The following is a 7,736-nucleotide window of genomic DNA, read 5'->3' on the forward strand; positions in this document are numbered from 1 at the left end:
CCTCAAAAACGAACCGATAGATTTGTATTAAATGTTTACTTATTTTTGTTTTCCTTAACTTGGCTTCTTTCAATACAAAATACATTTCTGTTTTGCTTCAGAGAAGTTGCCCCCATTCAACACTTAAAAAATGGACTTCAATAATGATACAATGATTTTAAAAACTCAAGTATGTTTTAGGAAATCAAATGACATTTAACTTTTTGAAAACAAACTTTTTTGCAGACGTACATTTTTAAATTTACAAAATAGCTCTTGTGTCCAAAGACTCTTTAAAAATAATACTTATATTTCAAAAGCTTACTAATATTTATTTAATATTTGATATTCCTTAAAAATTGACTAACCGTTTTCTAGATACTGAAAGAATGGCATGGTCACGAAAGACTTGGATACCACTATCTTTACTGATCTTTACTGACGGGTCAAAGATGGAGTGTGGAGTTGGGTCAAATATGTCCTCTGAACCCTTAAATATCTCAATGTCTTTTTGGCTACTAGATTCTGACAGCATATTTCTAGGAATCAGAGAAGTGTAAAGTAATCAAACTTATTAAATCAAAACAAGAACAAAATTACTCTCTAAATACGTATTGTCTTATGTACATCGTGACGTATAAGCACTTCTTCTCTCAATGGATTTAAATGTGTTCATGCAGGTTTTAATGAAGAAGTAACCGGTAGCGACGAGCTGACATATTTAATCAATATATTCAAGATTCTTTTCTTTCACACTGATAACTTCCCATCCCGTCTGTCGATTTGTCTTGCTTAAAAGTTTGTCTATATGTACTCGTATCAATTTTTACCAATTTCCAGTACTATTTTTTGTAGATTTTATTTTTTATGAAAAAACGGACTGTTGGATTTTTATATAAAAATTATTGAATATCGAAAACAATATTTTCTGTGAAATAAAATAAGTTTGAAGGCAATATTTTAAATTTTTGAAAAGCTATTTGAGTCGAAAATAAATTTTTACCAAATCTTAGTACTGTTTTTTTTTTTTTAGAGTTTTATTTTTTGTAAAAAAAAACTTTCAATTCGATTTTTTTTCAAAATTTTATCGAATGTTGAAAACAATATTTCTTATAAGATAAAATTAGATTAAAGCCAATATTTCAAATTTTTGAAAAGATATTTGCGTCGAAAATCACTTTTTACCAACTTGTATACATTTTTTTTTTAGGTTTTTGATTTTTTGTAAGAATACTGTCAATTCTATTTATTTTCAAAATTGTACTGAATGTTGGAAACATTATTTCTTATTAGATAAAATAAGTTTGAAGCCTAAATTTCAAGGTTTTTAAAAGATATTTTAATCGATGATCAATTTTTACCAACTTTGAGTAATGTTTATTTTAGATTTTTATTTTTTATAAAAAAAACTGTCAATTCTATTTTCCTCAAAATTTTATCAGATGCCAAAAACATCATTCTTCGTTGCACAAAATTGTTTTGGAGATGAGTTCATATTTAAGTCGTAAAATTTTGGAGGTGACAAATTTTATTTTTCACTTTTGTTTGATTTATAAAAAAAACCGTTAATAGGATTTTTTTTCAAAATATTTATTGCTTTGATATCACGTTACAATTTAATATATAAAAATTAATTCAAGTCTCTAGCATTTTTGGTTCGTAAGATATTTAGCGTTAACCAAAATGTTCACCTTTTTTTTAACTGCTGTGGTGAAAAAACCACCCACGCAATTTTCTTGAGAGCCCTTTCTGCATCCTTCTGCCTTATTATCTGTAGAACAATATTTATTTGTAATCGATATCTCTTCTGGTTCTTGAGCTATGGACGACAAAAAAAAGGTCGCGAACGTACGGACGTACGAACGTAAGTACACACGCACGCACAGACATCTTTCTAAGAATCTCTTATTTCGACTTTAGGGACCTTGAAACGTCGAGAAATGTAAAAATTTTCAATTTGACAAATCGGACCCATAACAATAACTCCCTATGGGAAGTTAAAACTTAAAATATTTCTGGATCTTTTCTATTTTCTAATATTATTCAAAACGAAAACTTGATAGTTACTGAGAAAGGTAGTTGCAAAATCAAAATAAACAAGTAATCAGATAAATATAAAATCTTTAATTTTAATGAAAGTATACATTTTCAGAAATTTAGTGGTTTTTCCGATTTGGAAAACTTTTAAAGCCGTGTTGCTAATCTGTGTTATGATTGGCCTTCAAAAAAGGTCTAGAATACTTCAAGACTGGTATCGTCTCGTTGCCAGTTCATTTTTGTTATCGATTTAATAACAAAAATCTATAAAACGTTAAATCCCCTGAACTGTGTAATAAGCCAATATTATGCTATTTCTTTCAAAACATCAAGTCTAATAAAAAATAAACTGATATATCTTCTTATTGTAAAAATCATCCAATGATTGGTTATTGACGTTGAGAAAATAGAATATTGCTACAGCTAGAGTATCATACGGTTGGAAGTATGAAGGACTAAGATCTTGAGTGGGATTTAAATTTAAGTTTGCATTTCAGAGATTGTATTCAAAATTGTATACAGTGCTACTGTATATATATATAATAATATAATTTAATTTGTAGTTTTCCTATTTTCAATAACAAATAAAAAGGTTCTGCATTTTAACATTGATGGAAATATTAGTAATGGTTATTGCTTGGCAGAAGAGATTTGGATTTAAAAAAAATATTTGTATTAAACTTACTAACTGAAAGAAAGGAGGAAAAAAGAGGCTGGGATGCGACCCACTTCAAAAACTTTTTATTCGATTTTTCTCAAAATTTTACCGAATGGCGAGGGCATGAGAAGCATGCGGTCGAAGATGTTGACAGGTTCAAAAGCAGAGATACAAATGGAAATACTATGAGCAGGTGAAACGAAATTCACAGGTAAATAAACCCAGAACTGAAGGCTGCGAATACGAAAGCGGAAAGATCATAGTGGAACCGCAGTAAATGCTGAGGATATGGAAGAACCACTTCTGCAGACTGTATAACGGCGACGACGAACCAAATTCCGCTGTCAGGAAGGATGATCCATTCAACATACAAGACGAAATCCAACAATCCCGTCCTCCCGACTCCCTACGATGTAAAGATTGCCATATCTAAGCTGAAGTCTAATAAAGCCGCTGGAGTGGAAAGCTTGAATGCCTAGCTTTAAAGCAGTTACAGATAAGTTAAAAGATTAAGATAAGATAAGGAGCATGCACCAACTTATATGTAAGATATAGTTGGAAGAAAGCGTGCCCGAAGAATGGAACCTCAGTATTGTTTGCCCGATCCTGAAAAAAGAAAACCCTCTAAACTGCACCATTGCAACTATTGAGGAATCAGTCTACTTAACATCGCTTATAAAATCTTCTCTGCAGTAATATGTGAACGTCTAAAGCCGATCATCAACAACCTGATAGATCCTTATCAGTGTGGTTTTAGACCAGGAAAGTTCACAGTTGATCAAATATTCACATTACGGCAGAACCTATAAAAACCCAAGAACACCAAATCGACACCCATCATCTTTTCATCGATTTCAAGGCTGCATATAACAGCATCTATAGGGCCTAGTTGTATAAAACCAAGTCTTGTTTTGGCATCCCTTCCAAACTCGTCCGTTTGTGCAGGATGACCATGGAGAATTCACGCTGCTCTATAAAGGTTTGTAAATTAACAGAACCTTTCGATGTCAAAAAAGGTTTTAGACAAGGTGATGCGCTGTCATGTGATTTTACTAAAATCGTGCTGGAAAGAATAGTGCAGCGCTCATACATCAACACTAGAGGCACTATCTTTCAAAAGTCTGTCCAATTACTGGAATATGCTGATGACATTGACATAATCGGAAGAACTCAGCGTGCTGTCGATAGGGCTTTTGTGAATATTGAGGCAGAGGCGGCAAAAATGGGTTTAACGGTTAATAAGGGCAAAACAAAGTACATGCTGTCGTCTAGAAAGGACATACAACACCAACGTCTTGGTCAAAACCTCACCATCGACAGACGTAACTTTGAGGCAGTCAAGAACTTCGTCTACCTAGGCTCCGCTGTAAACGCAGAAAACAACACCAGCGCTGAGATCAAACGCAGAATAACTCTTGCTAACTGATGTCTTAGTCTTTGGACTAAGAAAGCAATTGAGTGGTAAAGTCCTCTCTCGATGAACCAAAGTGCTGCTATATAAGACCCCTTCCTGCTATACGGTGCAGAATCATGGACTATGACATAAGCAAATGAAAGCACCTTGGGTCGCTTCGAGAGAAAAGTTCTTGGTTTGATCTACGGTTCCGTATGCATCGAAGGGGAGTGGAGGAGAAGATGGAACGACGAGCTGTACGGGCGGTACAGACTTAGCCAGAAGGGTAAAAGTCCAACGACTAAGATGGCTGGGTCACGTAGAGCGCATGGAAACCAATGTTCCGGCCTAGAAAGTCTTCAAACCCACGCCCACAGAACAGCTCAGTAGAGGCAGACCGCGGATCTGGTGGCGGACAAGTGAAAAGAAACCCTCACCCAACTTGGAGCCCGGAACTGGAGACATCTAGCTAGGGACTGAGATAGATGGAAAAGTTTGTTGGGCGAGGCTACAGTTCACACAGGACTGTAGCGCCACCTTAAATTAATAAGTAAGTAATATTATCAAATAAAGATTCGATTTTTTAAATAACAACATTAAATGTTAGCAACAGAATTTAGCACAAAATTTAATAATTTTGAAGAAAATACCTTAATTTCATCACGATATATCTCGAATCAATTATCAGCTTTTTTCAATGTTGTTTAGTATTTTTTATTGATTTAAGTTTTAATGAAAAAATTTATTATTGGATTTTTATAAAAAATGTTCCCAATGTCAGAGACAACATTTTTTAAATGATGAAATTAGTTTCAAGCCAATATGTTAAATTTTTGAAAAGATAATGTATGAGTTGGAAATCAATTTTTACAAACTTTTAGTAATGTTTGTTTAGGTTTTCATTTTTAGTACATAAATTTAAATTTTTAGCAGATATCAAAAACGTCATTTTTCAATGCATTAAACCATTTTTGAGATAAAACCAATGTTTGTTCGTAAAATATTCGAGGTGATAAATATTTTTTCCCAGTTTTTGTTGTTTCAAAACAAAACATTAATTTGTTTTTTTTTTTTTCTTTTTTAATTTATATTAGTTTGGTTTAACGTGAATGAATTCAAGTCGCTAGCGTTATTGGTTACTGAAACATTTGTTGGTAAAATTGATTTGGTAAAAAAAAACAACAACAAATCAATTTTTGTGATTCCTTTCTGTATCTTACTGCATCACTATCTGAATAACAATATTTATAAAGCGTGAGGGTTAGTGCGATGGACGGTCATGCAAGGGGTCTTGGGTTCAATCTTTGCCTGTGCCACCCACAGGCAAAGATTGCCTGCCTCTTGCTAATAATTGACAAATCCTCCAAGAGTAATTTTTGTCATGAAAAGTGCTTTCTCAAAATAAGCCGTTCGGATTCGGCTTACAAACTGTAGGTCCCCTCCATCCCTGCAGTTACTCGCACACAGGACTTGTTGAGTTGTAAGTCACTAGGCCCTGGTTCTTCTTGGGCTGTTGCGTCACCTAATTTATTTATTTTTACAATATCTCAACTGGTTCTGGACATATAGATCGAAAAAAGCTTTTCGAACGTATGGACGTACGTGCACACGTACATAACTCCAAAAATCTTTTGTTTAGATTCTAGGGACCTTAAAATGTAGGGAAATGTCAAAATTTGTAATTACAAAACTTTTTATCTGAAGTTAAAAATTCATTTTTGTTTTTAAGTTTTCTCAAGAAGTTATGAACCGATTTCCACTGATTTAAAAAAAAATATTTTTTTTTTTTCAAATTTTTATATCACAAAGACGGGTAATGAAAATCGTATATGAAAAACGTACCAAAAGTATTTTAAATTAAAATGAAAACATTTTATATATACAAAATTAACAATAAAAAACCCTCTCACTTTTCCAAGGTACATTTTTAAATCTTAAAATACAGGAAATATTTTTAAACCGATTCTTTGGAGCAAGTTCGTAATATAACTATTTTCACATTAACGTCAATGAGGCTTGGTTGCCAATATAAAAAAGTAAGTTAACTATTTTATGAGTTGTAATTTTTAATTTTGTAGATTTATAAATAAAAAAAATAATTTTATTTAGCCTTAAACTATGTGATGAATAAAGTGCTTTTGTATCCAAAAACTCCTTTCATATAAAACTTTAATTTTAAAATTTACGTATAAAATAAATTTGTCTTAAAAAATTTTATTTTTATTTTCGAAAATCGTTGTAGCAGATTCTTTTTATTTGATTTTTATTTATAATATTTTAATTTTTTGTTAAAAATATATGTACTATGAATAACTGCAGCGCTTATATGTTGTTCATTTGATTTTCGTTCAAAATTGATGACCCAGTTTCTATAGATACCTATTAAATTATTAAGACGATAAAAGAGTTTGCCATTTATCAATAAATTAAACCTTAATTTCCATGTTTGAACTCCATCTTCTAAATGGTTTAGGGTTGCAGGGGCAAGGACAGACAGACAGACGGAATCGAAGAACCCACTTTTTTTGACTTCTCTACTATCGTAACGTCATGTTGGATTAAAATCTCGAGTTCGAAATTTTATACGAGTTCAATACTTGTCATCATATAGTTTCTATAGGTCACAAGGTAACAAAAGTCTTAAAGAAATACATTTTGAAACTGAACGTCTTTTATTTAAAACCAATTTTAATAAACGCAAATTAAACTCTATTTTTTTTAATAATTCTCCAAAAGAAAAATAATAGTTCATGTAAATTTTTCCTTAAAAGCTTTTATACAAGTAACTAAATGGATTTCTAACAAAATTTATGGATACATTTTTTCTTTTTGAAAACGTGTTTACTTTAGAAATAAACACAAATTCTATTGTAAATTGATAACAACTTCAATACTGGTTTGTAAATTTAATTACTTGTGAAGTAAATATAAACAGTTAAGTGTCGAAACTGTTTTCATAGTTGCTTTCCTCTTGTTGCTTAAATCATCAAAATTGGAGAATTGTTTATTCTCAATTCTCTGCATCCTTCCCATTTCAATATTAAGCCATTCAGGACGTACATTAATATTTGCTTTCCAATTATACTAATTTATCAAGTTCAATGTTTGAAATTTACATGGGTTACCTTTAATGTAGCCCATAATTGCTTCATTTTATTTTAACCGTCTTTTGTAAAAAGGAACATTAAACAAAAAAAAATGTTAGGAGGTCGTTACTTACTTACCACCTCTCTATTACCTGTCTCCTTCCCACCTCCCTAATATATGTAATTAAAATATGCTAAAGCTAATTTGACAATTTTCTAAATCATTCACTTTAATATAATTTGCTCTAATAAGACTTAATTAGTCATTCAAATCAATCAGATAAAATTAAATTTAACACCATTATCAATTTCATTGATGCTGTATTATGTAAATTACTCTATATTTTAAAGCAACTCATCCTCTCGCGTCTGCATCAATATCAACACTTAAAACCTCCAGCGAAAAAATGCTAATTTTCAACCTTGAACAACAATTTTATTCAAAACGAAGACATTAATTTACTCAGATTAAATCAAATTAAGTGGGTCATCAGATTCAAAACCCAAACAATGATATAATCTTAAGAAGAAGCGTTCATTGACATCATTAGCAGCACGAGGTACGGCACCAGCGGCGGTGGCG

This window comes from Eupeodes corollae, chromosome 1 (genome assembly GCF_945859685.1).
Source record: "Eupeodes corollae chromosome 1, idEupCoro1.1, whole genome shotgun sequence".
In the NCBI taxonomy this organism is placed as follows: Eukaryota; Metazoa; Arthropoda; class Insecta; order Diptera; family Syrphidae; genus Eupeodes; species Eupeodes corollae.